The sequence below is a fragment of the Medicago truncatula genome, chromosome 6, assembly GCF_003473485.1.
Source record: "Medicago truncatula cultivar Jemalong A17 chromosome 6, MtrunA17r5.0-ANR, whole genome shotgun sequence".
NCBI classification, from domain to species: Eukaryota; Viridiplantae; Streptophyta; class Magnoliopsida; order Fabales; family Fabaceae; genus Medicago; species Medicago truncatula.
In genome coordinates this window covers 35,017,185-35,039,115 of record NC_053047.1, presented here as the reverse complement: position 1 = coordinate 35,039,115, position 21,931 = coordinate 35,017,185, and the positions used below count along the sequence as shown (strand labels likewise).

At 37.4% G+C, this 21,931-nt stretch overlaps 2 long non-coding RNA genes and 1 pseudogene across 2 annotated transcripts; 2 read left to right on the top strand and 1 right to left on the bottom strand.

Annotated features, from left to right (window-relative positions):
* Positions 1 to 149: 149 nt before the first annotated feature.
* LOC112422474 (uncharacterized) lies at positions 150 to 2,342 on the bottom strand. The gene is made up of 2 exons (XR_005646724.1): positions 2,058 to 2,342; positions 150 to 452 (listed from the first exon to the last, which is right to left on the bottom strand). It is a non-coding gene; the product is annotated as an uncharacterized lncRNA (long non-coding RNA).
* Positions 2,343 to 5,792: 3,450 nt separating this feature from the next.
* Positions 5,793 to 6,120, top strand: LOC120580933 (uncharacterized). Its single transcript, XR_005646725.1, has 2 exons — positions 5,793 to 5,843; positions 5,933 to 6,120. It is a non-coding gene; the product is annotated as an uncharacterized lncRNA (long non-coding RNA).
* A 2,134-nt stretch (positions 6,121 to 8,254) lies between these two features.
* LOC120576101 (secreted RxLR effector protein 161-like) lies at positions 8,255 to 19,085 on the top strand (annotated as a pseudogene).
* The last annotated feature ends 2,846 nt before the right edge of the window (positions 19,086 to 21,931 follow it).

Genomic DNA, 21,931 nt, shown 5'->3' with positions numbered 1-21,931 from the left:
GCTTTGTTGCCATTCTAACGTTGTCTGTAAAAGGATAAAAATAACGTTGGTTGATGGGTATGTCACGACCCAAAAATTCACAATCGTGACCGACGCACGAACTAGAACATCCTAGTCCGGCAAGCCTAATGACAACACTTGACAAACTATAATTTAAATAATTTTCAAATTGACTTTCACTTAAAATGATATCCAATGAAATTTCGACAAAGTGTCCTTTGAATTTTTAATACTATCCAAGATATGAATTCTTTCTATATACTTGTATTATCAGCAGAATCTCAAAGTGACATAACTAGATGTTTATACAATTTAAAACAAAACATTTCTAGACTATCAATAGTTGCAGATACATCGACCATTCAGTTCATACACATAGGAAACCTACCAAAAGAATGACATTGATATATCTTTAACTCTGCTACAAGCTTTCTACGCACTTGACTTTGAATCTGAAAAAATGTAAGAAGAAGGGGTAAGTCACAAAGACTTAGTGAGGAGACAACAACCACCACCAACTAGAAGGGAAACACACAAGGGCACGAATTTTTTTTTTTTTTCTTTTCTCAAATCTAATTTTTAACTTACAAGGCTAGTAACTGTATAAAAATATAATAAATTCACAATCAAGTGTACCATGAAAATTCATAAAACTTTCTAATTTTATCAAACCAAATAAGACTATATCAAAATTTCAATGTCGTCAAGAGGTGAAACCAAATCCACAACTTTAAAGAAAATATATAAATCGATTATAATGAAAAGGAATCGAGATAATCAAATCCAAATAGAATATAAAAATCGGGCTTAATGAAATGGAATCAAAATAATCACTTCAAAGAAAATATAAAATCATATTCAATTTCATAATACCAAAATAATCAACTTTAAATAAAGTATAGAAATCAAACTTTGGTGAAAATAATCAAATGGGGTGAATCGAGAACTAGCTTCATCTCGTTGATAGCCCTCTCCTCCTAATGGTGGCCTTTCCATGGGGCGGCTCCATCTAACGGATAGCTCTTTTCTCTCGACTCAAAACAAAGTGTAAAACATTTTCAATTAGGGAGTTTACCTCTCATTGATAGCCCTCTCCTCCTAATGGCGGCCTTTCCATAGGGGCGGCTCCATCTAACGGGGTAATTCTACCTAATTGAAATCACATACTAGGTGCATCTAGGTCGTCGTCATTATAACCGTAATTTTCAAAACACCATTCTTAAAACACATGTCTAAAACCATATTTCGGAACATAACGAAACTCATGTCAATATACGTTCATCAAACTCAATCGAAAATCTACTACTTATCATCATAAGTAAATCCAAATCCAAATCCAAATCGCGTACATATTAATTTCAATTCCTTTCAAACGCGCATACTTTAAACCATGCTTTACAACATTGAAAACTAGTGCCAAGATACCTGAAATAAATTTCAATTCTTAAATCCACCACTTCATAAATCATAAGACATAGGTCAATCAAAAACTCAAATCCAGAGTGTATAATAGTACCAAAATAATTTTCAAACCAATAACATATTTCTCAAAACCGTATTTCTCCATATCTCAAAACTCACATCATAGTAGATGTAACTAAATCTCGATTGCAAAACATTTGCTCAATAAATCATAGACAAGTTCAAAACAGAGACCATAATAATATTCATGACCTTAAACATCAATTTCAACGATAAAAAAAAAATGTTTAAAAGGTGTGCTTCCCGTTTTGAGAAATACTTTAACTTATAAAATTACCAAAATATCAATAATAGCGATAATTAAAATAAGTGATAATGATCGTCATCAACTCACAGTTACGACAAATCAACTATGTTTGCGCTCTAACCACTCCTGAAGAAGCATGTGAAGCGTCTGGCGTCATATCTGAACATCAATAATATTCTCTCATGAATTAGAAACTCATTCTACTACTTCTCTAACTATAGTTAACCACAAATTCCCCAAACAATCTACTCTAATCTCAAAAAATTAATTTCTAACAACTAATCATGTCTAAATATGCACTAATTGAGTTGTAAGTTGATAAATATACCTCCAAGAAGTCTCAATGAACAACTTTCACTATATGGGTATTCCTCTTCTTTCCCAAGGCACAAACTCAAATCCCAAAATTCTACCAAATAGAGCTTGTACTATGAAATAGCTTGCTTAGATGCATAATATTTATTTTGGGTGTTCGATTTGAGGAAGAAAATTGATGATTTGAAGGAAAAAGTAGAAAATTTGGAAGAGGAAGAAGCGGTGACATGAAAGAACAAAGAGGAAAGAGGAATACGGGAAAGAGAATGAGAAAAGGGTGTGTGGGAAAAATCTAGTAGCTTCCATGTTTTGTGTACATCTATTTCATTTAATTACTATTATTATTATTTTTTTTTTACATTAGTGAAACGGTGCGTTACAGGGTACTTGATGAATCATGCTGAGGGGCATGAGTGTCCTAGATGGGATTTGTCCCTCCTCATAAACAGGAGATATATCTTTAGACCTCTTGATGAAATATGACTATAAATATGAATGGCCATGCCGAACTAAGTCAATATAAGATATTGGACTTATTCGTTAAATAGTATATTTCGGAATCAAGATAAATGAACATTGATCTATATAAAGGTGACACTATCTATGCCTTGGGATCAATGAAGATATTGAGACAAAGGAGTAATTATACACATATGTATTATCATGAAAGGTTTCGTCAGATCACTTGACATTCTTGTCACTTGGGTAGCAATGATGTGTTGCTAGATACCGCTAATTGTTTATAATATTAAATATTAGATTTAATATTATTGCCAACGTGACTAGAACCTAAAGGGTCACACAAAAAGAACAGTCAAAAGAGATATGTATAAGTACGACTTATATAAAGGGTGCGCTTAGTAAATAATGCTAATTATTTAGCAAAGTTTACTAAACTCGTATTGGGCTTAGTGAAGTCAAAAACGAGTTTGACTTGCAAAGCACATAAAGAGTTCTATAAATAGAACCCTAGTGCAATAGTTTGCGGTTACGTTCTTTTGCAGAAACCCTAGTTCTCTGACTTCCGTCTTCTTGGCTAGCACCGAGCTTTTGGAGGAGCACTGTTCCTGTGGACTTGATAGAGGCTCTGCTATTTGCTTGGCTGTGATCGTGATTCCGGTGCGCAGATTCCACCGATCGTTTTCAGACCAATCGTTCTAAGGTAACAATCGAATCACTTGTTCAAGTTCCAATTCGTAATGATCCAAGGAAAGTAAATCGAAATTTTAATCCGCTGCTTATTCTGTATATGTCGATTTACCTTCAGTGGTATCAGAGCCAATTACGAAACCTTGAATCGGATTGTTTTGTTACTGCTTTATGTTTTAATTTGATTAAACATATTGAACGAACTTAAATAATAAAGAAAGATTAAAATTGGCATCGCATCATATTATGTTTTCTGTGCATGTGTTTTCGACTTGATTCAATGTTTCAGAAACCGTTTCTGTTGAAACATCGACGTTTCGATTATACATATCGACAGAAACATGATTGATCGATCATAAAACGCAGTAAATAATAATATCAATCACGTGAATGTGCATGGCTTTTCGAACCGTTTTGATGTTTCAGAAACCGTTTCTGGTGAAACATCAAACCTTTCGATCATACATATTGACAGAAGCATGATTGGTAAATTTTGTATAACAACGGTATATATGATATACTGGATCTGATCATAGTTTAAATAAGTCAGATGATATTTTCATGTTGATTGATCTGATGTATGGAGCTTCGTAACCGATTCTGTGAACTCTGGTGAAGCATCCTAGACTCGGTCATGATACGTGAATGAAATCAGAGTACTTGTTTAATAAAGATCAGATTGTTGTAACAGAATTAGGGTTTGCCGAAATGATTAGGGTAATCAGAAACGTGTCAAGTGTTGATGCGAAATACGGTGTTAATTCAAAGTGAATCGTTCAATAAGGAATAATCTGCGTAGGTGATCATATGTCGAATTTTAATTTAATTTATTTAATTATAAGGAATAATTAATAATAATAAAAGTGTGTTTGTTATTATTATCATGTGAATGATTATGGCCATAGTCCTTTTATTTTATTTCTTTTGGATATTAAAATACGGCCTGCGTGCCGTGCCTTTCTCTTATATCTCTATTGTACATTCTCTTCTCATCCACTCCCTCGTATGTAAAACGAGTTTTCATCATATGTAATGTAAATAGAATACAAAGGAGGTAATAGAACTCAAGACGTAAGGATGGTCCTGGACGTCAAGCTTGGAGAAGCAAGGTCGTTTCTAGGATTAGTTCAGATTCTCTCATTGGCTTGAGAGAGTCATAGCGTTAGGATGGCCATAATCATGTCACTTTTAATATGTATAAATGTTATGCATGTTTTGATTGGAGTGCGAATATATATATGATATATAAGCCGTGGTGAGGTGAGATCAAATTTAATAAAAATCCTTCAATTTAAATATTAAGTTTAAAGCTTTCCAAAAGTTTAACACCCTTCAAGACTAATATCGAATATGTGAGTTTTGCCTCCGTAAAGCGCATATTCTATACTAGTAAGTTGCGGTGCGGTAATCCAATTTATCCAAGTGTTATTCTTTTGGGTCAAACTTAACTAAATTAATTTTAATAAGATTAGAATAAATTTAGAAGCTATAATTGGACGACTTCTATATGATAGAAATTGAATAAAGAGTTATTCCGCCAATTGATTTGAAAGTTGTATAAGATACAACTGGAAATGTTCCTACCTAAATAGCTAAGTTTTAAGTACAGCCCCCGTTGGCTTAAAACAAGGTGAAATAAGGATTTCAATCCACTAGAAAATCTTCCAACGGGATTTTCCGAGTCAAATGTTTGAAGGTCATTTGATTTGAGTAAAATAGTGGGAGCGTATTTAATTAAAGACCAAATTAAATATTTTTCATGATACTTATTTTGCACATTTTAAATTGTAGATGGCCAATAACGCTTCCACAAAGATTTTGCGATCCCTCATCGAAAAGGAAAAATTGACTGAAACAAATTTTATAGACTGGTCCCGTAACATGAGGATTGTCCTCACCCACGAAAAAAAGCTGTATGTGCTGGATGGACCCATTCCTGAGACACCTCCTGCTGGAGCTTCTGCGGCTCTAAGAAATGCTCATGCCAAGCATCTCAATGATTCCGTAGAAGTTTCATGCATCATGCTGGCTTCAATGACTCCCGAGCTGCAAAAACAGCATGAAGGGATGACAGCGTTCGATATGATCGAACATCTAAAGACTCTTTATGAAGAGCAAGCCAGGCATGAGAGGTTTGATGTCTCTAAAGCCCTGTTTTCCACCAAGCTGTCAGAGGGAGGTCCTGTAGGACCTCATGTGCTCAAAATGATTGGGTACTCTGAAAATCTAGCTCGTTTGGGATTTGTCCTTGAACAAGAGCTAGTCGTTGATCTTGTGCTGCAATCGTTGCCTGAAAGCCTGAACGGTTTTGTCCATAACTTTCTAATGAATGATATGGACAAGACACTTCCACAGCTTGCAGCTATGTTGAGAACTGCTGAGAAAAACATGAAGGGAAAAGGAAAGGTTGCTGCCATTTTAATGGTTAATAATGGCAAGTTCAAAAAGCACCATAAGAAGCCTAATAAGTCTAAGGGAAATGGCAAAGGCAAAATTGTTGCCAAGCCATCAACCAAAGCTTTGAAGCCTACTGGAGGCGTGGCTAAGGATGATAAGTGCTTCTATTGCAACAACGCTGGGCATTGGAAGTGAAACTATCCAAAGTATCTGGAAGATAAGAAGAATGGAAATGTTCCTACTACTTCTGCAGGTATTTTTGTTATAGAAATTAATATGTCTACTTCTACATCATGGGTATTAGATACTGGATGTGGTTCTCATATTTGTACTGATGTGCAGGGTCTGAGAAAGAGTAGAGCATTGGCAAAAGGCGAGGTCGATCTTAGAGTTGGCAATGGAGCAAAGGTTGCTGCTTTAGCTGTTGGAACTTATGTATTGACCTTACCTAGTGGTCTTTTACTTAATTTAGAAAACTGCTATTATGTACCTGCCATTAGCAGGAATATTATTTCAATTTCTTGTTTGGACAAGGCTGGTTTTGAATTTACAATAAAGAACAAATGTTGTTCCGTTTATTTGGATAATATTCTTTATGCTAACGCAAATTTGAGTAATGGACTTTATGTCTTAGATCTCGATATGCCTATCTATAACATTAATGCGAAAAGGTTGAAACCTAATGAGTTGAATCCAACTTACCTTTGGCATTGTCGTTTAGGACATATAAATGAGAATCGCATTTCCAAACTCCATAAAGATGGATTTTTGGATTCTTTTGATTTTGAATCATATGAAACATGTCGATCTTGTTTATTGGGAAAAATGACAAAAGCTCCATTTACCGGTCAAGGTGAAAGGGCTAGTGATCTTTTAGGTCTCATACATACTGATGTGTGTGGACCCCTAAACATAACTGCTAGAGGAGGCTTTCACTACTTCATTACACTCACCGATGACTTTAGTAGATTTGGATATGTGTATCTAATGAAACATAAATCTGAATCATTTACTTTCTTCAAAGAATTTCAAAATGAAGTAGAAAACCAACTAGGCAAGAAAATCAAAATGCTTCGATCTGATCGAGGTGGAGAATATTTGAGCTTAGAGTTTGACAATCATCTTAAAGAATGTGGAATACTGTCCCAACTCACACCTCCTGGAACACCGCAATGGAACGGTGTATCTGAAAGGAGAAATCGAACCTTGTTAGACATGGTCCGATCTATGATGAGTCATGCTGAACTTCCAAACTTCTTATGGGGGTACGCCTTATTAACTGCAGCTTACACACTTAACCGAGTTCCATCTAAAGCGGTAGAAAAGACACCATATGAGATATGGAATGGTCGAAAACCCAATGTGGGACATTTTAAGATTTGGGGTTGTGAAGCTTATATAAAACGACTTATGTCTACTAAGCTTGAACAAAAATCTGAAAAATGTTTCTTTGTGGGATATCCTAAAGAAACTAGAGGATACTACTTTTACAAACCACCTGAAGGCACAATTGTTGTTGCCAAAACTGGAGTCTTCCTTGAGAAGGATTTTGTCTCTAGGAGAATCAGTGGGAGCAAAGTAGATCTTAAAGAAATTCAAGACCCACAGAGTACTGAAATACCGGTAGAGGAACAAGGACAGGATACCCAAACTGTTATGACAGAAAATCCTGCCCCAGTAACACAAGAACCACGTAGGTCTAGCAGGATACGTCAAGAACCCGAAAGATATGGGTATCTCATATCACAAGAGGGTGATGTATTGCTCATGGACCAAGATGAGCCTGTGACTTACACGGAGGCCATAACTGGCCCCGAATTTGAGAAGTGGCTTGAAGCCATGAAATCTGAAATGGATTCCATGTACACAAATCAAGTTTGGAACTTGATTGATGCACCTGAAGGAATTAATCCTATAGGATGCAAGTGGGTTTTCAAAAAGAAAATTGACATGGATGGAAAGGTTAGTACCTACAAAGCGCGACTGGTTGCTAAAGGCTTCAAACAAATTCATGGTGTAGACTATGATGAAACGTTTTCACCAGTTGCAATGATTAAATCCATTCGGATCTTACTTGCCATCGCTGCATACCACGATTATGAAATCTGGCAAATGGATGTCAAAACTGCTTTCCTTAATGGAAATCTTCTTGAGGATGTGTACATGACACAACCTGAAGGTTTTGGCGATCCTAAAGCAACCAAAAAGGTATGCAAATTGCAGCGATCAATCTATGGATTGAAGCAAGCTTCCAGAAGTTGGAATCTTCGCTTTGATGAAACTGTACAACAGTATGGATTCATTAAAAATGAAGATGAGCCTTGTGTTTACAAGAAGGTTAGTGGGAGCATAGTTTCATTTCTGATTTTATATGTGGATGACATATTATTAATCGGAAATGACATCCCTACATTACAAGAAATCAAAACTTGGTTACGGAAATGCTTTTCTATGAAAGACTTAGGTGAAGCCTCCTATATATTAGGAATCAGGATCTATAGAGATAGATCACAAAGATTGCTTGGCTTAAGTCAGGGTAGATATATAGACAAAGTCCTGAGACGTTTTAATATGCATGAATCCAAGAAAGGATTCATTCCTATGTCGTCAGGATTAAATCTATCAAAGACTCAATCCCCTTCGACTGATGACGAAAGGGATCGAATGCGTGATATTCCATATGCTTCAGCAATTGGTTCTATCATGTATGCTATGATATGTACTCGACCAGATGTCTCGTATGCTTTAAGTGCTACGAGCAGATACCAGTCTAATCCTGGCAACGAATATTGGATCGCTGTCAAGAATATCCTTAAGTACTTGAGAAGAACTAAGGATACCTTCTTGATCTATGGAGGTTAAGAAGAGCTCTCTGTAATTGGTTACATTGATGCTAGTTTTCAGACCGATTGTCGCGTCATTTTTCGGAGATCAAGGCTATTTGATTAGCTTTTGACTCACTAATTTATTTCACGACTGAACATTTAATTTTTAAGAAAAGGGGGCAAAAAAAAAGTTCAAACTACCCCATTTTGAAAAGATTTAGGGTTCGGGGGTTAGTTACATAAAGGGAAGGTATTAGCACCCTTTATGTCCGTAGTACTCTACGGGAACCTCTTGGTTTTATTTAATTCAATGTGCTATAACTTGCTTGCTTATTTTGAAAAGAAGGAATTAATGTGATGAAAAAGAAAATAAAATGAGACCTAATTTATCTACATTTTTTATTGTTTGAAAGGACGAGTGTCCTCTGCCTACGTACCCGTGAAGGATCAAAACCTCGTAGTTCGGGGTAGAAAACAACGTTTGATTGGTTTTGTGTTTTTTATTAGTTTTGAAAAAAGGTTTTAAAAGGAAAAGCCAAGTGGCAAAATAAGAATTGATTTGTGTTTTTTATTAAAAGAAAGATGACTCAAAGTATGATTAAATTGTTTGGATATTTGATTAAGAAAATAAAAATAAAAAGAGACGATCACTTGATTTAGGATCAAGGTTTGTTTATGAAAAATATTTTTTGTAATTTTTTGGTATTTGATGTTTTTGTTGTTTTTTTGAATAATTGGACTAAAAATTAAACTAACGGAGCATAAAAATAAAAAGCGCGGCTACCCCAAGTTAGAAATATAAAATCTATGACTATTACATAAAAAACCTATTTACATTCTAAGGTCTGCAATAAAATAAAAATGCTAAAAATAAATAAATAAATACGAAAAAAGAATAAAAGGTAAAAAAATGGTCCAAACACAAGGTGGGGGTGCAGTAATAAACAGGGGTGTGCAGAAAGCAATAAAAAAGAATTGGGCTTAGAGGACAGGCTGGGGCGCGCTTAGTGGGCTTAAACCGGTTTGGTTCAAGCCTGAATCGGTTCAGGAGAACCAAACCGGTTCAGGGGGCTATATAAAGGGTGTAACGGTTTTTTTCACTCATTTCCTACATCCCTTTCTCTCTCTTCACAGAAAAATGCTCTCATCTCTCTCTCTTGTTTCTTCTTTCTTCTCCGGTTGGAGAATGGGTGGTGGAGGGAGTTCCGGCGCGGTGGCCGACGAGCCAACGCGGCTGCGCCGCCGCGCTGGAGACAAAAGGGTCTTTTTTTTTTGGATTTCTAACCTAAATTTCACCCTCTTCTCAAATCTTACCTCAAAAATTCCACAACAGCTAAATTGAAACTAGATCTAAGAAGTTAGAAAAGAGACTACCTTTTGTTTGCGGCGGTTGATTTGCGACGGTTTTGTCTGCGGTGGTGTGAACTCCGGTCGCTACCTTGTGCTTCGGTACGTTCCGACTCGGTTCCGACACGTCCGTTTGCTTCTGTTGGTGTATGAACCCGATTCAGTGGTTCCGGCGATCCGCTGCAGCTCGTTCGTTACCTGGTGCTGGGCTCGACGTCAGTTGATCGTGCGACCGGTTTATGGCTGTACGTGGTGTAGGTTTGATGACGGTTGCTGGATTCGGATTGCTGGAGATTGTGCTAGTTTGAAAAGGGTCACGATTTTGGCAGCTTGGGGTTTGGATCGATGATGGATTGGACGTTTTTTTGTGCGTGTTATCGGTTGTTTTGATGCAGGTTTTGATTGGGAATTTCGGCCGTGAAATTGTTTGTTTCTTTGTGTATCCCCCCCTTGGTTTGTGTTCTGCAAGTTGCTTTTATAGTGTGGGATTTGGAGATTAGGGTTTGTTGAAGAGTGCAGAAAATATGGTGGCTTTGGGAGGAAAATGTGTATCCGTCGTTCCTTGGCTGCGGATGAGGATTGGGATGGGATGATGCGCGTGACAGTTTTGTTTGGATGAGGACCACTTTTTGGATTTTAACAAATAATAATAATAAAGAATGCAAAATAAAAATGATTATACAGACTTTGGACTTCTTGGACTTATCTAAACAAAAATTAAATAATTAACTAAACAAAATAAAAATTAAACGATTTAAAAAAGAATAAAAGATGGAAATAAATAATTAAAGACTGAGAGAAGAGGGCCCGATTCGGAACTTTATGAGGTATTTCAAAATACCTCCTTGCCGAATTTTTCACTGAAATGTGAGTCTGATCCGAGTTTGGAGACGAGTGTCAGTGGGACCTTAGGTCAAAATTTGGGGTATGACAGATGCCCCTATTTAAGTTTCTTCGTCCAGAGATTCGATGGGCCGAAGAGACTTAAATACAAAAGTACACCAATTTTGACCTAAGATGTTTATGAATGCTCATGATTTAATTATGAATGCATGATGACAATGACGGCTTGACTGGAATGAAAAGACGCTGGGATACCCAAGTTCTTCGAAGAAAGGGATCCGACTTTACTGGGGAATATTGTAGTTTTACTGGGGGAAAAAAGTTGTCTATTATCTGTATGGTAGATGTAAGAAGACAAGAGTTGTATTACCTTACTACCCGTATGATAGTTGTATGAAGGTAAGACACAGGAAACATTGTCCACTATATGTAAGATAGCCGTATAAAGACAAATAAATGAGATTACCTACCACCCGTAAGATAGTCGTATGAAGGTAAGACGAAACAAGACATTGTCTACTATCCGTAAAATAGTCGTAGGAAGACAAATGTTATAGATTACCTACTACCCGTATGGTAGTCGTATGAAGGTAAGACGAAACAAGACATTGTCTACTATCCGTAAGATAGTCGTAGGAAGACAAATGACATAGATTACCTACTACCCGTATGGTAGTCGTATGAAGGTAAGACGAAACAAGACATTGATTAGTGACATAACTAGCACGGCTTTTTCGCCGGGGATGACACTTTTGAATTTGAAATTGAAATTGACATTGATTAGTGACATAACTAGCACGGCTTTTTCGCCGGGGATGACACTTTTGAATTTGAAATTGAAATTGACATTGATTAGTGACATAACTAGCACGGCTTTTTTGCCGGGGATGACACTTTTGACAAAGAAAGTAAAACAAGACGTTCATTTGTTAGAAACTTTTCGGGTTGACAAAACGATAAGTTAAGACCGAACTGAAGAGATACGACCAAAACGAGATTCCGGATGATTGATGCAATTATGTGCGAATTAATGTTATGCATATGCTATTTATGCATAAATGTATGAAATATGTGAAAAATATTGATGAATGCATGATTGTATGAATGTATGGATGTGTGAATGTATGAATGTGTGACTGCATGACCGTATAAACTGTATATGACAGGTGACTCGATGAGCCGAGACAAGACAGGTAAGATGGGAGTCGGACCAGCATTGCATTACAAACACTCGGCAACCTTCCTTGGAGATAATATTATTGTGAGCAAATCGAGCCGTTGATGGTGTAAGAACCTGGCACTAGGTAGCCACCGATGCCTCCTGGGGGGTGAGCCCATTGTTGATGAAAGAAGTCTGGAAGAAGTCGCCATTTGTAAACCGGCACAGAGTGTCCTTCCATTGGTATGCTTCAGCAGTCATGCCTTTTGTTTTATTGAAAAATCCCTAATTTTTGCCTGGACCGCCCTTTCGGGTTTTCAGTCCACCGGGAATATATTCTTTTTCTTCTGCCCCTAATTTTTGCCTGGACCGCCCTTTCGGGTTTTCAGTCCACCGGGAATATATTCTTTTTCTTCTGCCCCTAATTTTTGCCTGGACCGCCCTTTCGGGTTTTCAGTCCACCGGGACGCTCATTTTTGCCTAAGCCGCCTTTTCAGGTTTTCAACTTAGCGAGCTTTGATTTTTTGTATTTCTTTTTTTGTATTTTGGATTATGACTGCATCTTGCTCAAAGTAGAGGTCCTTTCCATAGTGCTTAGCCATGTTTCTCTTCCGGAGTGTAACCGTTCTCGAAGCAAATGTTGATGTACGCTTCACCTACTCACGAGTTCAAAGAGAATGTGTTTGTTGTTCACACTTTTCAAGAGATGTAAAAAAAAAGTTTTGTATTTTGAAATTTTTTGCTTTAAGAAGAAATTATGCAAATAGAATAAATGAGAGTTCCAAATCAATGGGCACAGGCTCAAGTTTGATGAATTGAGTGGTGACCTGCCAAGGGCATGGCTCCACGGATTTTTGAAAATTTTGGAAAAATGGTAAATGTAATGGGAACGGTACATTGAACACAAAAAAAACCGCTATTCTCCCTAACAACTTTGAGTGCCCCTGTTCCGAGTCTTTGATCTGCAGATGCTTCGAGTCGGAGGTCTTTTGATAGTTGGATGCCTCAAGTGGATTGTGCTTGACCGGATGCAGTTACTTTGTCTTTTTGATCCTTAACTTTTGCATAGATCGCCCTTTCGGGTTTTCAATCTATCAGGAATATTTTTTTGTTCATGTCTCTAATTTTGCCTGGACCGCCCTTTCGGGTTTTTAGTCCACCGAGACGCTCATTTTTGCCTAAGCCGCCTTTTTTCAGGTTTGCGACTTATCGAGCTTTTATGTTTGACAGAGTATTTCTTGACTGCGCCGACATTCATAGGAAGTGCAAGTTTGTCATCATCCATAGTTGTAAAAGTTATTGCACGCGATCCTTAATAGTTAGGCGTCCACTTGCCCCTGGAGTCTGATTGGAAATATAGTATCTTTTTGAGCACAAAGTCTCATTCTTGAATTTCACGGGGACGAACCTTCTTGTTGGAAGTTTGTTTTCAAACTTTTTTGACATGATTGTACAAGGTCGTCATGCATTTTAAGTTTGTTCAAGCTTGGACTTTGACATGACTCCTATTGTTGGGACTTTGATCGTGCCGGAAGCATCACCTTCATGTTGTATACTTGAGGGAAGGAGGGGGGATGCCCCTGTTGAAATGTGTACTGAAGCAGGATATCTGAGCGAAGAAAATGATAGCACCTCGAGCTAGTCTTTGTAAGCGATTACCATCCTCTGAACTATCTTCATGATTTTTTGTAGCTTTGGCGGCTTATGATGCCCCAGTATGCGAGAGATCTTGTCATGAGTCTCTTCATTCATGTCTCTTTCAACTTCGGATACAAGGAACTCAAAGTTGGTAGAGGGTACATGGTTATTGTGTTCAACGGGTTTATTAATGCATGATTTGATTATTGATTTTGACAAGTAAGTATAAGTTATGATTATGCAGATATTTGAGAATGATTAAAGAAAGATTTTTTGGTTTTTTGTATTACCATTTTCCAAGAAAAAGCACAAAATAAAAGCAAAGTCGGGATCAAAACGACCTTTTTATTAATGAGGACAATTTCTTAAAGCAAAAAGCCCTACACCAGTTCACTTTCATCTCGGGCGGGACGAAGGGATGTTTTTTTTTTTTTGAAAAGATAGTAAACAAACAAACATATCACTAGAAACAAGTTGAGTAGCAGAAGAAGACATAAACATCGACCCAATTGTGGCTACACACTCGGATTCAAATTCTTGAAAGGCAATACATCATTGTCAATCAGTTTCTGGACTTCAATCTTCAAGGAGAAACAATGCTCAACGTCATGACCTTGTGCCCCTTGATGGAAGGCACAAAAGAGGTCAGGTCTCCACCTAGCCGGCAATTTCTTAGGTATCGGCGGAGGTGGTCTGGTCTGGACAAGGTTTCTTTCAAGCAAAGAAGGAAGCAGCTCCGCATATTTCATAGGAATCAGATCATACTGCGGTGTTTTCTGAGCCTGATGATGTGGATTGAATTGCGGATGAGCCTGTCGTCGAGGATGACCTTTCACCATATTCACTTCCTGGTCTTTCTTTTTTGAACTGCATGCGGGGACACTTTCATTGACCAATCGTCCTTCTCGGACTCCTTCTTCCAACTGTACGCCCATACCAACCATCTCAGCAAAGTTCTTGGGTGTACTTCCGACCATCTTCTCGTAGTAGAACTGATTAAGAGTTTTTAAGAAGAGCTTGGTCATCTCTTTCTCTTCTACACGCGGGATGACTTGAGCAGCGGTATCCCTCCATCGCTGGGCATACTCCTTGAATGTTTCCTTGCTCTCTTGAGTCATTGCCTGAAGATCGCTTCGGTCTGGAGCCATATCCACATTATAACTGTATTGTTCCACAAAAGCTTCACAAAGGTCACGGAAAGTTTGAACCTTTGTTTTGTCTAGGTTTGTGTACCACTTTGAAGCAGGGCCAATCAAGCTTTCTTGGAAGTAGTAGATAAGAATCTGATCATCTTGGGCATACGCAGGCATCCTTCTCACATACATTTTTAGATGCTCTTCAGGACAAGAACTCCCTTTGTATTTCTCGAAATCTGGGATCTTGAATTTGTGAGGTATCTGCACACTTGGTACCAAACAGAGATCGTACGCAGTCTTCCCAAATTTCCCTTTTTCATGGAGAGCTTTCATGTCTCGGCGTAGTTCATCATACTTTTCTCGTAGATCGCTTACTCCCTCGTAAGCCTCTGCATTCCTTGAATGAAAGATAGGCTCTTCAGTTTGCGGAATTGTATGCATCATAGGTGCTGAGTAGGTCATGGTGGCTGGAGTGACCCTCATGGTAGGTAGGGGTACTTGAGCCGTGTGCAGGTGAGTAGGCATCTGAGCTTCACAAGCAATAGGACGAAATACTTCACTGAGACAAATAGGGACACCCCAAGGACGACCTTCTGGCATAGAATTTGGTGGAATACTGACAGGTATCGCCCATTCAGGGGCAATAGAGACAGTTGCTTCGGCCTGAGTGCTGATAGGAGGAGGAGGTGGTGGTTGATTATGTGCAGCCGTCAATGCTTTCATCAATTCAGTCATTTCATCCATCTTAGTTCGCATGACTGCCGCTTCCTCACGAAGCAGTTGATTTTCTTGTTCAAGAAACTCCATCTTTTCCTCATGATTGCTCGAGTGTTGTAAATGCGAGTGGGTTCCAGACGACGATGCCATGACTCTTTTGAGACGGATTGACCTTTAGCAGAAAAGACACAGTGTAAGACTCAAACTTGAATGCAAAATGATGTATGATATGCTTATGCAAAAAATAGACACGTTTTTTTGAAGGACTTGTCAAAGTAATTGTAGACTTGATAAGGAACATTGTTTTATTTAAAAATTGTAAAGGTGTTGCAATTGGTTCCCTTTCAAAAGTAAGAACGAAACCAAGGAAAGGTTCTTAACAAAAGCTAAAGCTTAGTTAAGATTTTTGAAGTTGTATTTCTTGGTGTTCCTTCTTACAAGGACCATATCTTTGATGTTTACGAAAACTTATCTAAGTCCTTCGATATTTTGATGAAAAAAAAAGTTTTTTATGGATGAATGCATGTATGATCATGCATGGTGAGGTTAAGTCCACAATGTTGGAGCCAAGGATATCGACGCCATTTGGTAAGGACTATGGTTTCAAATGTACCTGCATCACGGGTTCTACTAAATTCCCAAATTACAACTTCCCTTATGAACATATCGGTGTATAGGACCGCTCCTAGTCCAATAACATCCAGAAGTAAGTCTAGTTTGAGTGTAGTATCGCGTGTCGACCAAAGTCAAGACTGCTCTTGGTTTAGCCACCGCACTACGTCCTAAAAAGGCCAAGATGGGTTAAGGGTTACTAAGGTTTCTCAACTTCGACGGTCATTCAAAAATAATAGCGCCAATCACGACTGCTCATGGTGACATCATATTACTTTGAGACCTCCGTTGAGTGGGGTTATACCACATGCACACATAGCACAGGACCGCTCCTGGTATGGCACTATGGTTGTACCCCGTCCTATCTTATATTTAACTCAAGCCCGGGTGTAGGACTTATCTCACCACTCATGTTAAGAGAAAAGAGGAGAAAGAAAAGAGAAGATATGTACAACTATTTCCATCTTTTTGTTTTTTTGTTTTTTTGTTTTAAGCAAGTTATAGCATAGAGAATTAAATAAGGCCAAGTTAGGCTCAACCCTCTTTAGGGGGCGTCCCCAGTGAAGTCGCCATTTCTGTCGCGTCATTTTTCGGAGATCAAGGCTATTTGATTAGCTTTTGACTCACTAATTTATTTCACGACTGAACATTTAATTTTTAAGAAAAGGGGGCAAAAAAAAAGTTCAAACTACCCCATTTTGAAAAGATTTAGGGTTCGGGGGTTAGTTACATAAAGGGAAGGTATTAGCACCCTTTATGTCCGTAGTACTCTACGGGAACCTCTTGGTTTTATTTAATTCAATGTGCTATAACTTGCTTGCTTATTTTGAAAAGAAGGAATTAATGTGATGAAAAAGAAAATAAAATGAGACCTAATTTATCTACATTTTTTATTGTTTGAAAGGACGAGTGTCCTCTGCCTACGTACCCGTGAAGGATCAAAACCTCGTAGTTCGGGGTAGAAAACAACGTTTGATTGGTTTTGTGTTTTTTATTAGTTTTGAAAAAAGGTTTTAAAAGGAAAAGCCAAGTGGCAAAATAAGAATTGATTTGTGTTTTTTATTAAAAGAAAGATGACTCAAAGTATGATTAAATTGTTTGGATATTTGATTAAGAAAATAAAAATAAAAAGAGACGATCACTTGATTTAGGATCAAGGTTTGTTTATGAAAAATATTTTTTGTAATTTTTTGGTATTTGATGTTTTTGTTGTTTTTTTGAATAATTGGACTAAAAATTAAACTAACGGAGCATAAAAATAAAAAGCGCGGCTACCCCAAGTTAGAAATATAAAATCTATGACTATTACATAAAAAACCTATTTACATTCTAAGGTCTGCAATAAAATAAAAATGCTAAAAATAAATAAATAAATACGAAAAAAGAATAAAAGGTAAAAAAATGGTCCAAACACAAGGTGGGGTGCAGTAATAAACAGGGGTGTGCAGAAAGCAATAAAAAAGAATTGGGCTTAGAGGACAGGCTGGGGCGCGCTTAGTGGGCTTAAACCGGTTTGGTTCAAGCCTGAATCGGTTCAGGAGAACCAAACCGGTTCAGGGGGCTATATAAAGGGTGTAACGGTTTTTTTCACTCATTTCCTACATCCCTTTCTCTCTCTTCACAGAAAAATGCTCTCATCTCTCTCTCTTGTTTCTTCTTTCTTCTCCGGTTGGAGAATGGGTGGTGGAGGGAGTTCCGGCGCGGTGGCCGACGAGCCAACGCGGCTGCGCCGCCGCGCTGGAGACAAAAGGGTCTTTTTTTTTTGGATTTCTAACCTAAATTTCACCCTCTTCTCAAATCTTACCTCAAAAATTCCACAACAGCTAAATTGAAACTAGATCTAAGAAGTTAGAAAAGAGACTACCTTTTGTTTGCGGCGGTTGATTTGCGACGGTTTTGTCTGCGGTGGTGTGAACTCCGGTCGCTACCTTGTGCTTCGGTACGTTCCGACTCGGTTCCGACACGTCCGTTTGCTTCTGTTGGTGTATGAACCCGATTCAGTGGTTCCGGCGATCCGCTGCAGCTCGTTCGTTACCTGGTGCTGGGCTCGACGTCAGTTGATCGTGCGACCGGTTTATGGCTGTACGTGGTGTAGGTTTGATGACGGTTGCTGGATTCGGATTGCTGGAGATTGTGCTAGTTTGAAAAGGGTCACGATTTTGGCAGCTTGGGATCGATGATGGATTGGACGTTTTTTTGTGCGTGTTATCGGTTGTTTTAATGCAGGTTTTGATTGGGAATTTCGGCCGTGAAATTGTTTGTTTCTTTGTGTATCCCCCCTTGGTTTGTGTTCTGCAAGTTGCTTTTATAGTGTGGGATTTGGAGATTAGGGTTTGTTGAAGAGTGCAGAAAATATGGTGGCTTTGGGAGGAAAATGTGTATCCGTCGTTCCTTGGCTGCGGATGAGGATTGGGATGGGATGATGCGCGTGACAGTTTTCTTTGGATGAGGACCACTTTTTGGATTTTAACAAATAATAATAATAAAGAATGCAAAATAAAAATGATTATACAGACTTTGGACTTCTTGGACTTATCTAAACAAAAATTAAATAATTAACTAAACAAAATAAAAATTAAACGATTTAAAAAAGAATAAAAGATGGAAATAAATAATTAAAGACTGAGAGAAGAGGGCCCGATTCGGAACTTTATGAGGTATTTCAAAATACCTCCTTGCCGAATTTTTCACTGAAATGTGAGTCTGATCCGAGTTCGGAGACGAGTGTCAGTGGGACCTTAGGTCAAAATTTGGGGTATGACACCGATCATGATGACTTTAGATCGCAATCTGGATATGTGTTTTGCTTAAATGGCGGTGCTGTGAGCTGGAAAAGTTCGAAGCAAGAAACAGTCGCTGATTCTACAACTGAAGCCGAGTATATTGCTGCATCCAATGCCGCAAAAGAAGCTGTTTGGATTAAGAAATTTATTTCTGATCTTGGAATTGTTCCGAGTATTGTGGATCCCATTGAATTACTTTGTGATAACAATGGTGCAATCGCACAAGCCAAAGAACCTAGATCTCACAAGAAATCCAAACACATACAAAGGCGTTATCATCTTATTCGAGAGATTATCGAAAGAGGAGATGTTAAAATATGCAAATTACCAACATTGGACAATGTCGCTGATCCACTTACTAAAGCTCTTGCCCAGCAGAAGCATGATGGTCATACTAGATCTATGGGTATTAGGTTTATGCCTAATTGGCTCTAGTGCTAGTGGGAGATTGTTGGTGTAAGCCCTAGAGGCCAATAGTTTATGTTAAACCTATTTTATGTATCATGACTTTTATTATTGTAATAATATATGACACTCTTTATTATATTTAGATAATGTTAATAAAGTCCTTAGAATAGATAGTTCGTGTAATAATATATTAAGTGTGACTTAATCATGAGATTACATTATATTATAGAACGCTATTCTTAAATGTATCCGTAGTCAAAGCTTTAATATGTATAAAGGATAATAATAAAGCGTCGAGACTGTTATGTATGTAGACTGATGACCGCATCTCATGGGTCATAGATATGAGATATCAAGTCTATACATAGATATAAATATTAGGAGTAATATTTGTATTGGATTGACCCACTGTGAGAATACTACATAGTAAGTTATGAAAATGTCATAAGATATTCTCACAATGATAATAATGTATATCGCTCTTAGACCTGAAACCACTATGATCTCTAGATGTGGATTCAAGTGCTTTGTTGCCATTCTAACGTTGTCTGTAAAAGGATAAAAATAACGTTGGTTGATGGGTACTTGATGAATCATGCTGAGGGGCATGAGTATCCTAGATGGGATTTGTCCCTCCTCATAAACAGGAGATATATCTTTAGGCCTCTTGATGAAATATGACTATAAATATGCATGGCCATGCCGAACTAAGTCAATATAAGATATTGGACTTATTCGTTAAATAGTATATTTCGGAATCAAGATAAATGAACATTGATCTATACAAGGGTGACACTATCTATGCCTTGGGATCAATGAAGATATTGAGACAAAGGAGTAATTATACACATATGTATTATCATGAAAGGTTTCGTCGGATCACTTGACATTCTTGTCACTTGGGTAGCAATGATGTGTTGCTAGATACCGCTAATTGTTTATAATATTAAATATTAGATTTAATATTATTGCCAACGTGACTAGAACCTAAAGGGTCACACAAAAAGAACAGTCAAAAGAGATATGTATAAGTACGACTTATATAAAGGGTGCGCTTAGTAAATAATGCTAATTATTTAGCAAAGTTTACTAAACTCGTATTGGGCTTAGTGAAGTCAAAAACGAGTTTGACTTGCAAAGCACATAAAGAGTTCTATAAATAGAACCCTAGTGCAATAGTTTGCGGTTACGTTCTTTTGCAGAAACCCTAGTTATCTGACTTCCGTCTTCTTGGCTAGCACCGAGCTTTTGGAGGAGCACTGTTCGTGTGGACTTGATAGAGGCTCTGCTATTTGCTTGGCTGTGATCGTGATTCCGGTTCGCAGATTCCACCGATCGTTTTCAGACCAATCGTTCTAAGGTAACAATCGAATCACTGGTTCAAGTTCCAATTCGTAATGATCCAAGGAAAGTAAATCGAAATTTTAATCCGCTGCTTATTCTGTATATGTCGACTTACCTTCATGAATATCTCAATGCTTTACAATCACAATTCCACTGATAGATAGATTCCTTTGTCCAGGTAGGTACATATTTATCATAAACAAAATAATTGTTTCTACCTGCACAAGTTTTTCAAATCATTAAAGACTTATGGAGTTAGACAGTGCACAAAATGCTTAGTTTTGGCATGCTATGTAAATTCATCTTGTCGAGTAATCAATATCAATCTTATATGTTGCAGCATAACTGTATATTGTGTTACTTATCACATCTATTTGAATGCATGTGACCTGCAGAAATAAGAATCCATAGCTATCAACTTCAATGTTTGTGTAGCCATTAACATAAGATGCTTCAGAGGTATCAACTTTGAGGTTTGGAATCCCTTTGGTCCAGAACTTTTAAAAGGTGTAGTGCAGCTTGGCAGGATCATGAATGAACGTTGTTACAAGGAAGGCCCTTCGAAATCATAAGTGCTTTTAATCATAATCTTTATGAAGGATCTTTTGAATAAGAAATTGATTGTTATTCCATAGCAATATATTTATAAATATGCATGACTTGTAATTTGTTAAGTAGTATGAAGACAATTAATGTAAATGGATAGCTTTTGTCCAACAAGTGAAATTAGATAGAAACTTCATCTTATATCATAGTTCAATAGATGCCCTTGTTTTGATCAAGCAAATGGAAGTGACGAATATCGTTTCATAGCTCAAAGTTTTGGTTTTGTACTTCCAAACATTAGGTTAAGGTTATAATGAGTCGATTATACATCAAGAAGAGAAATGAATCGCTATAACTTAATAGAAAGAAGGACTTTTTTTTTCAGAATTAATACACCAAGAGAGAAATGAATGCTATAACTGGAAAATTATAGCATAAACTCCATCAATGGAGGAAGAAAGCTTGAAGGAGAACTAAAATTTATTCTCATTGTATTATTTTAGACAAAACTGAAATACAAGTGTGTTGGAACAAAATGTGTTTCACAATGAACCTTATTGAGTTTTGATGATAACAAGGTATTAAAAATTGTCAATTGGTTATTACTAATGATTGTTCAAGTGTACATGACCAAAAGCTAGTCAAGTAATTTCAATAGGTCTTGGAAGAACAATGAAAAGCAAAAGAATTCCAAGCATCTGAAGAAAACTGCTTCTGAAGAGATGACGTCATCAGAAGCAGAAGGTCATCAGAAGCAATATCTTCACCAGAAGCTATATTTGATCCTTTAATCAAACTGAAGATCCAAAGTAGCTGATTCTCAATTCAATCTTATCTAAGAAGAACGAAGAATTGAAAGGGAGGTATCAACGGATATATGGATAGCACTGAGCACTTGTCTCTCGTTAGTAGAGTTGACAAAGTACAAGTGTACAACCACTACCTCCACTACTCTGTTTTTTTGTCTACGCTACAAGACAAGA